The following is an 8,099-nucleotide window of genomic DNA, read 5'->3' as shown; positions in this document are numbered from 1 at the left end:
ACACGGGTGTGATTTTAATATGCTAAAGGGACAGAATCGTTTTTTGTTTTTTTTTTCACTCTTTTTTTCCTCTATTTTTTACATTTATTTGCAGCTACATGTAATTCAAATGGTTTATTTACAAGTCCATTTCACCACACAAAAGACAAGCCGTTTCCTCCTTTTATCCTCCTAACTTCCAATCCGGGGTTGGTGCATTCAATCCGGGGTTGGTGATGATGATGATGATGATGATGATCATCTTCATCATCATCATCATCATCATCATCATCATCAACATGTGTCAGAGAAAGCAAAGATGGGCCGCCGGCCGCAGGCCGGCGGCCCATCTTTGCTTTCTCTGACACATAGAACCTCCCTTAATTGACACTAGCTGCCATGGCAGCTACTCAAACCACGTAACCAATCAAGCCAGCCATGGCCCCCCAGCCCATGGGATACATTCTCCTGGCAGCCGGTTGGCTCTCCCCAATCACCTGACCAGGAAGTGTTCTCTCTCCTTCTCTGTTTACCTAGGAGCAGACGCATGAGTTGAGTGTTGCTTCAAACTATGTCAAGGGATGTATATAGATGTCACATTGCTCTGTTCAATTGCTCTTTAAACAACTTGGGACAACATGAGACGACGCTGTGTACATTTGGACACAAGACGTGGGTCAACGTGCCTCGTGAGGAGAGGAGGAGTGGAGAGGAGAGGAGAGGAGGTGATGCACCATGGTGTCATGAACTTCAAACAGAAGCAGCGCGAGGAACAGGCAGAACCAGACGGCACTGAGGGTGAGAGGAATGAAAATAATGCTGTAATGCTTTGTCACAAAGATTGTATTTAGTTATAATATTCTAAATGAACTAAGCCAGTGGTTCTCAACCCTTTTACACCAAGTACCACCTCAGAGAAGAAAAAAATAGCAGATATACAAGCTCACAGCGCGGCACCGAGTGCCACGCTGCGAGCTTGTATATCTGCTATTTTTGAAAGAACGTGATTTTTTTTGTGCAAGTCTTTGAATATATTAACATTTGTATCTCAAATATTTTCTTCTGGGTGGTCCCTGGAACAACATATTTTGAGATGGGGAATCCGCCGCCAAATACAATTACGTTATTTTGGGGGTCCTTGACATGAAAAGGTTTGAGAACCACTGATTTGGAAGAAGGATTTAGAATATAGAATTGGGTCAAAAATATTCAAAGACTTGCACAAATGTTCACGTTTTTTCAAAAATAGCAGATCTAAAGCATAAAATAATTGTTAAAGTGGTTACAAGTGACACAGATTTGCTTTCAGGTCTAAATGGGTTGGTTAATATCCAGATTCAAATCAGATTTTCTTTTTATTTTATTTCATGAACCACATGGAAACAGGTTTGTGTGAATCAGATTTTTGAACCACATTCCTAGGTGGTTTTTGGAATGAAACTCTGTCTCGGTCTTGCCAAAAAACAGCCGATCTAGCAGCTCACTGTGAGCTTGTAGATCAGCTGTTGTTTGGCACCTGAGTAGGCCTACACCAATCAAACGTGATGCCCTTGGCAATTAACAGTGTGGACGGTTAGTCTTAATTAAAGATCAGATCAGATCTGATAGACCACATCAGGTCAGCCTATGCGGTCGTGGATGCCGTTGCAGCTCGGGGACGGAGGGCTGGTTTTAAGGTGATCCTGGCAGGTGGGGGGGATAGCAGCGCCTCTCTCCCTCCCCTCACTGTATGGGGGGTGGATGGATGAATGGGATAAATGCATGGGTTGAAGCGTACGTTATCTGCAATAGTGTGTAAATGTAAAGCAACCTTTGAATGAATTGCAACGGCTTTGGCATCCACTCAAATAGCGTTTCCTTTTTTCTTTTTTGGGTAATTTCTATTCTATCCACTGAGAGACTATTTTTGTTTTGTTTTCTCCCGTTGAAATTATGTTTTAGTTTTCTATCATTATTTTTCCGTTGGTTATTATAGTACTGATGTTGTTAGCACATGTATTCATTCAGTGCGTTCGTGGAATTAGGGTATGTGAGCCATGCTATATGTATTATTATTATTGTTATTTTTGTACGTATGCGGCGCTAACGGAACGTTTGTGTGAGCACAGATGTGTGTGTGTGTGTGTGTGTGTGTGTGTGTGTGTGTGTGTGTGTGTGTGTGTGTGTGTCCTAATGAAATGAGGTCATGTAGGTCATACTGAACAGAGGTGTGTGTCTGTCTGTCTGTCTGTCTGTCTGTCTGTCTCTCTAGACTGCAGTGAGACAGACTGCAACGAGACAAACATAGCTGGCCAAGCAGAGACATAGTCAAGCATTGGGAGATGCTTTCTGTTCTGTGACAGCAGACAGATTACAAATTCCAAAAAATGGATGAAAATATGTGCAAAGAAAATAAGTTAACAGTGAGCAAAATGCGAAATATGAGAGAATGCAAAAATGCGATCAACAAAGTAGATCCCTCTCAGCTCACCATACCTCCACAGTCAAACCACCCATAAAAGGTGAGCAAGTGAGAGGCATCACTTATAGCTGCTGAAGGCCACCCACACCAAGGTGCATATGCTTCCACATCAATCAACAATCCATCAGTGCACAAAAACAACTATAAACCCTGTTTGGCCCCTACGACGGTCACATATACACTTTTTAAATACATACCTCATTAACAAACTCACGTCCTTGATCAGTAATGATCCTCTGCACAAGCCCAAGGTCCAACAGAATGTTCACTATTTTTCTGGACACCTCTGCTGCCGTTTTAGTGTAAAGGGATTTTGCCACAACCCACTTGGTGAAGAGGTCTGTGGCTGTCAGAATGAATCTGCAACACAATAAAACACACACACACACACACACACACACACACACACACACGTAAACATATGCTTCATTCCTGACTGTCACTTTGTTTTATCCAAATGATCCATTTTTGCCTTTGAAAGTCACAGTTCAGCCACACGCCAGTTGACTGTCACGATGGCGAGTAGACGATGACAATTTTCATTTTTGGGTCATCTGTTCCTTCAAAGGGGGCTACACCTTCACTTCAAACAATACAGTTTCAAACAATACAGTAATACCTCTTTCCCTTTTCCGTAGTGGGAAGCGGACCTATCAGATCCACCCCGAGGACACTCCACGCTTCGGTAACAGTAATCGGGTGAAGGACAGGTGCAACTGTCTTGATTTTTTCATGGTGCTGACATCGTGCACACTCGTCAACCTATAAAACATATTAGAGACAGTAAGTTCTTAGCAACTGTAAAAAAAAAATAATAATATTGTGTTGGTTTATTTTCTACTGTAACAAAGTTTCAAAATGTGAAACTTTCAAATAGTCTAGATTCATTGTGCATGCAGCGAAATATTCAAAAGCCTTTTTATTTTGAACAACAATGTCTCAAAATACAGTATTACACACAACATCTCAGTCTTCTGAAATGTATGTTAATGTTGCAGTCAGTACTTGGTCTGGAATAATTGTCTTCATCAATAGAGCATGGCATGAAAGTGATCAGCCTGTGGTGCTGCTGAGGTGTTATGTAAGCCCAGGTTTGCACATAGATTACAATGAATAAAGCAACTACATTTCTTTCTGGGGCAGCAGTAGGGCCTACAGCTCAGGGGTAGAGATACTGTCTTAGAACACAAGGGTTCCTGGAGAGTTCCCAGTTTGATCCCGGCCTCCCTCTGAGTTGCTGTGGAAGAGTCCTTGAGCAAGACTCTGAACCCCTAGTTGCTCCCAGTGAGCAGGTTGGTGCCTTGCATGGTTTCCTCCAGCATCTGTGGTGTATGCATGTGTGTGTGAATGGGTTAATGTGATGCACAATCTCTGTTAAGTGCCTTGGATAAAGCCGCTATATAAATGCACCTTTTTCTCAGAAACACTTATTCCATAAGAATCTCTCACCCATTTACGAACATCCGCTCGTATGGTTTCCCAGTGATATGACGCAATGACCTTCTCAGTTGTTCGCCGTCTCCCTTGATGACCCCCGGAGCCAAGTTGGTCATGGCACTCGTTCAGGGCCTCACGGATCTCGTCTTTGGTGAAGAGCACCAGGCGCAGTCTGCCTGCGAAGTTGTAATACTTAATAATGATTAAGTAGAAAAACACAAAAGTGTGTATGTGAGTCATTGATTGCTGCTATTGTCTATTAACTTTCTTCAAAACTAAATTTAACTTTCTCCCTGGAAGAGGGGATGTTCAGCTGTCAGGAAATCCATTATTCCTTAATATGTATAATAATAATAATAATAATATGTATGACCAATTACACACAAAGTGGGACAAATGTTCCCCTGTAACAGGACACTTTTATATGTATTTCAAATCTTGAAATAAATGTGTGTCACGGGTTTGACTGTCCCGTTACGCTGATGTAAATCCACCTTTAAAAGTCCCCTGACTAGTTCCTCTAACCCAGTGATTCCCAAATAATCCAACAAACAGTATAACTGTATACACGGTGTCTACTGTCTGCATTCATAAAGTGACATTTTAAATACTTTCAAGATCTTTCTAATTCCAAAATGCCCAAACCGTCAAATATTAAGTAATAAAGAGGCCGACAATCTCGAGTCCAGCCGTTTCCCGACGGGTCTGTCAGAGCGTCACCGGGAGCGATGCGGGAGGTGACGCGATGGACCAGAGCTAGAGTGGGTAAGGAATGGGTGTGTGTTTGTTTGGAGATATTGATTAAAGGAGAATGTTTTATACCAACCAATTGTATTTTGTGTTATGTACCAGATAATCAGAAAATAATAAATATAATTATTTTAAATACTATTATTTTAAATAATAATAGTGTCTGTCAGTCTTTATCACAGGGTCATGGCCTAAAAGGTTTGGGAACCCTTGCTCGAGCCACATGACTTCATAAAGTAGCATATATTTTGGATAGGAAACCATATATACCATAAGCAAATTAAACCATGTATCATGATTTAATTTGCGTATGTATCAATGGTTGAGGTTGCATTGCTGTGGTAAATTGACAATGCCAATTTGATGTTTGATGCATTTGGTCAAAATAATTAAGCTGGGAGGATATATTTTTCTGGTAGCTGCCCTCTTTCAAAAATAAATGTTAAACCCCTGTAAAGAAATACTTTTTTTTTTTTTTCTAGGCTGAAATGTCCCATTTTAGGAATGGTCTATCTTCTATAAGGGTCTGTTTGGTTACCTACTCTTCCATCATTTAACTGGGGACAACCTGGAATCCCCTCAAGGACCACTAGTGGTTGAGAACCACTGCACTAGAGCAGGGGTCTTCAACAGGGAGTCCAGGACTCAGAGTTACTACAGGGGGTCCCCCAAATCTTCCAATAGTTTTTTTATATTATTCTGAGAACTGCAGCCAAAGATAGCAGATCTACAAGCTCACAACGCCTTGCAGCAAAGAGGTTTGGTATAGAGGGTGAAAAAGAGCACACCAAGTACAGAGTAAAAGGTCAAATTTATCTTTCACGTACAATAACCGTGTGGGTAACATTAGGACTAAAAGCAGAGCAAATGCATAAAACTGAATGACCATGAAATGTTGCAAATGGGTGGACTATAACACACAGCCCTTCTAATAAAGTGTTCAATCTATAGTTCAAGTGTCTGTAAATAATTCATAGTATACACAGAATCAGGGACATGCTGGCCATTGGGAAAAGCGGCACAACTCCCGAACGGCCGGTTCGTTCCCGGCCGGTCCAGGCTGGCCATTAGGAAAAAAATCAAAATAAAATGTCGGCCTTCGTTCCATTTTGGGGGCTGGGCGGCCAACAAAGTAAATCGTCACTGTCGGGCAGAAACCTCGTATCTCTTTCGCAAAGCAAAGCCCTGCTTCACCATACAAGGCCGTTGCACAAAAGTAGTGAAAACAGCAGATCTACAAGCACACAACGCCTCGCGGTGCGAGGCGTTGTGTGCTTGTAGATCGGCTGTTTTCACTAGTTTAAATCATTTTTAAAATGATAAATACAAAACAAACGGTTTTGGACATACAAGGTTTCCACCTGACAACGACGAAATATAACTCATGTACAGTAATTGGCCCACTGGCTTGTCACTTGTCATGATCTGAAACGGCAAATCTTTGAGTAGCAGCAGCGCTATAGAGGGCGCGCAATGAGGGCCTCTCCAACTCTTTTTCCCGGGCTGAATCAGGGGCCCAGCATGTCCCTGGAGGGAGGATTAGGCCTGCCAAACATGGAATGGATCTACACCAGCATGCGGATTTCCCACCTTCTAAAAATGCTGAATAACGATGACAAGGATGTTAGGGAGCTGGCTCCATCCTCCCTGTTCCTGGACCTGAGGAGGCGTAAGGTCCCATTGGCCAGGGATTCAGAGCCCCATTTCCTTGGGTTCAGGAGGAAACCAAACGGGAAACTGGACACCCGTTCTGCTGGTTTCGGGGTCTGGTCAGATTGGCCAGACCTTAATGACCTCTGTGTCCGTACTGGAGTGTCCCTACAATGGGTGGGGTCTGACTCTGGGACTGTGAGGGTCTCAGAGGACTTTATAACAGACCCCCTCATCCAGGTCAGGGCAACAGCCACCTGCTGGTCACAGTCACCTGCTAACAGCTACAGGTGCCAGACGCGTCCTCATGGATCAACACGTCCTTGTATGCATCTCCTTTGTGTGGACATAAATAAAAGGTTAAAGTGTGTGTGTGTGTGTGTGTGTGTGTGTGTGCGTGTGTGCGTGTGTGTGTGCGTGCGTGCGTGCGTGCGTGCGTGCGTGCGTGCGTGCGTTGGTGACGAAACTTTTTTGCATACATCAACTAAGCCCCTCCCCTTCATTAACATACGGTCGTCTGCATTTTTTACGCGCTGGGAAACCTACCTTAACGCCCTCATTAGCATAATGTATGCGAGCATAATGTATGCGCACCACGCCCACACGCATTTCCAAACCACGCCCCGCCCCAAATTTGCATATGTCGACTAAGCTCCTCCCCTTCATTTACATACGGCCGTCTGCATTTTTTACGCGCTGGGAAACACACCTTAACGCCCTCATTAGCATTATGTATGCAAGCATAATGTATGCGAACCACACCCACACGCATTTCCAAACCATGCCCCGCCCCCAATTTGCATATGTCGACTAAGCTCCTCCCCTTCATTTACATACGGCCGCCTGCATTTTTTACGCGCTGGGAAACGCCACTTAACAGCCTCATTAGCATAATTTATGCGGACCACACCCACACGCATGTCCAAACCATGCCCCGCCCCCAATTTTTTTAAGTCGACTAAACTCCTCCCCTTCATTTACATACGGTCGTCTGCTTTTTTTACGCGCTGGGAAACTTACCTTAACGCCCTCATTAGCATAATGTATGCGAGCATAATGTATGCGCACCACGCCCACACGGATTTCCAAACCACGCCCCGCCCCCAATTTGCATATGTCGACTAAGCTCCTCCCCTTCATTTACATACGGCCGCCTGCATTTTTTACGCGCTGGGAAACGCCACTTAACACTTTGAGTGCCAGCCCCCCCTGCCCCCCGTCCCTTACCAGTGCCACCATTAGGTCCCATTCATTTCTGCCCCAATTCCAGGGAATAAATTGGAAATGATCCGATATTCACATCGGAACAAAAATGGGAGGTTTGGTAAAAGAGGATTTTTTTTTTTACCAAAAAAATTTTGGAGTGATTTCGGTGAGCGGTTTTGGAGATAGGTGCTCGAGAGTGCGCACTGCGCAAACCAGTCAATAACCTCAGAAATCTAGATTCTGAGATATTTGAGTTCAAAGAAAAAAAACTTTAGGAAGCCATAGCAACAAATTGGTAAATGGTAACGGAACACAAGTACCCTTGACAGAAAGAATGACATGCCTACTTTCATTATGTGCAAAAAAAGTTAAAAAATATTGTACCATCGTCTAGTTTCAAGGGGGCAAAGTGAAAAAGTATGAAATGACTCAGAAGGTAGAAATTGCCTTACATTTTGATAGAACTATGCACTGTGAATTCACTGTGTTTTTACCTGGTCTAGAAGGTCAGGAAGACAAAAAGTCAGAAAAGCGATGTCAACCTTTTATTTTATGGCAACATCGAACCCTAACCCTGGTGAGTACCTCACACATCCAGCATGAACATATTTATGTT

Source organism: Nannobrachium achirus, assembly GCF_963921795.1.
Source record: "Nannobrachium achirus genome assembly, chromosome: 12".
Taxonomy (NCBI): Eukaryota; Metazoa; Chordata; class Actinopteri; order Myctophiformes; family Myctophidae; genus Nannobrachium; species Nannobrachium achirus.
Note: the sequence above shows the minus strand (reverse complement) of the source record.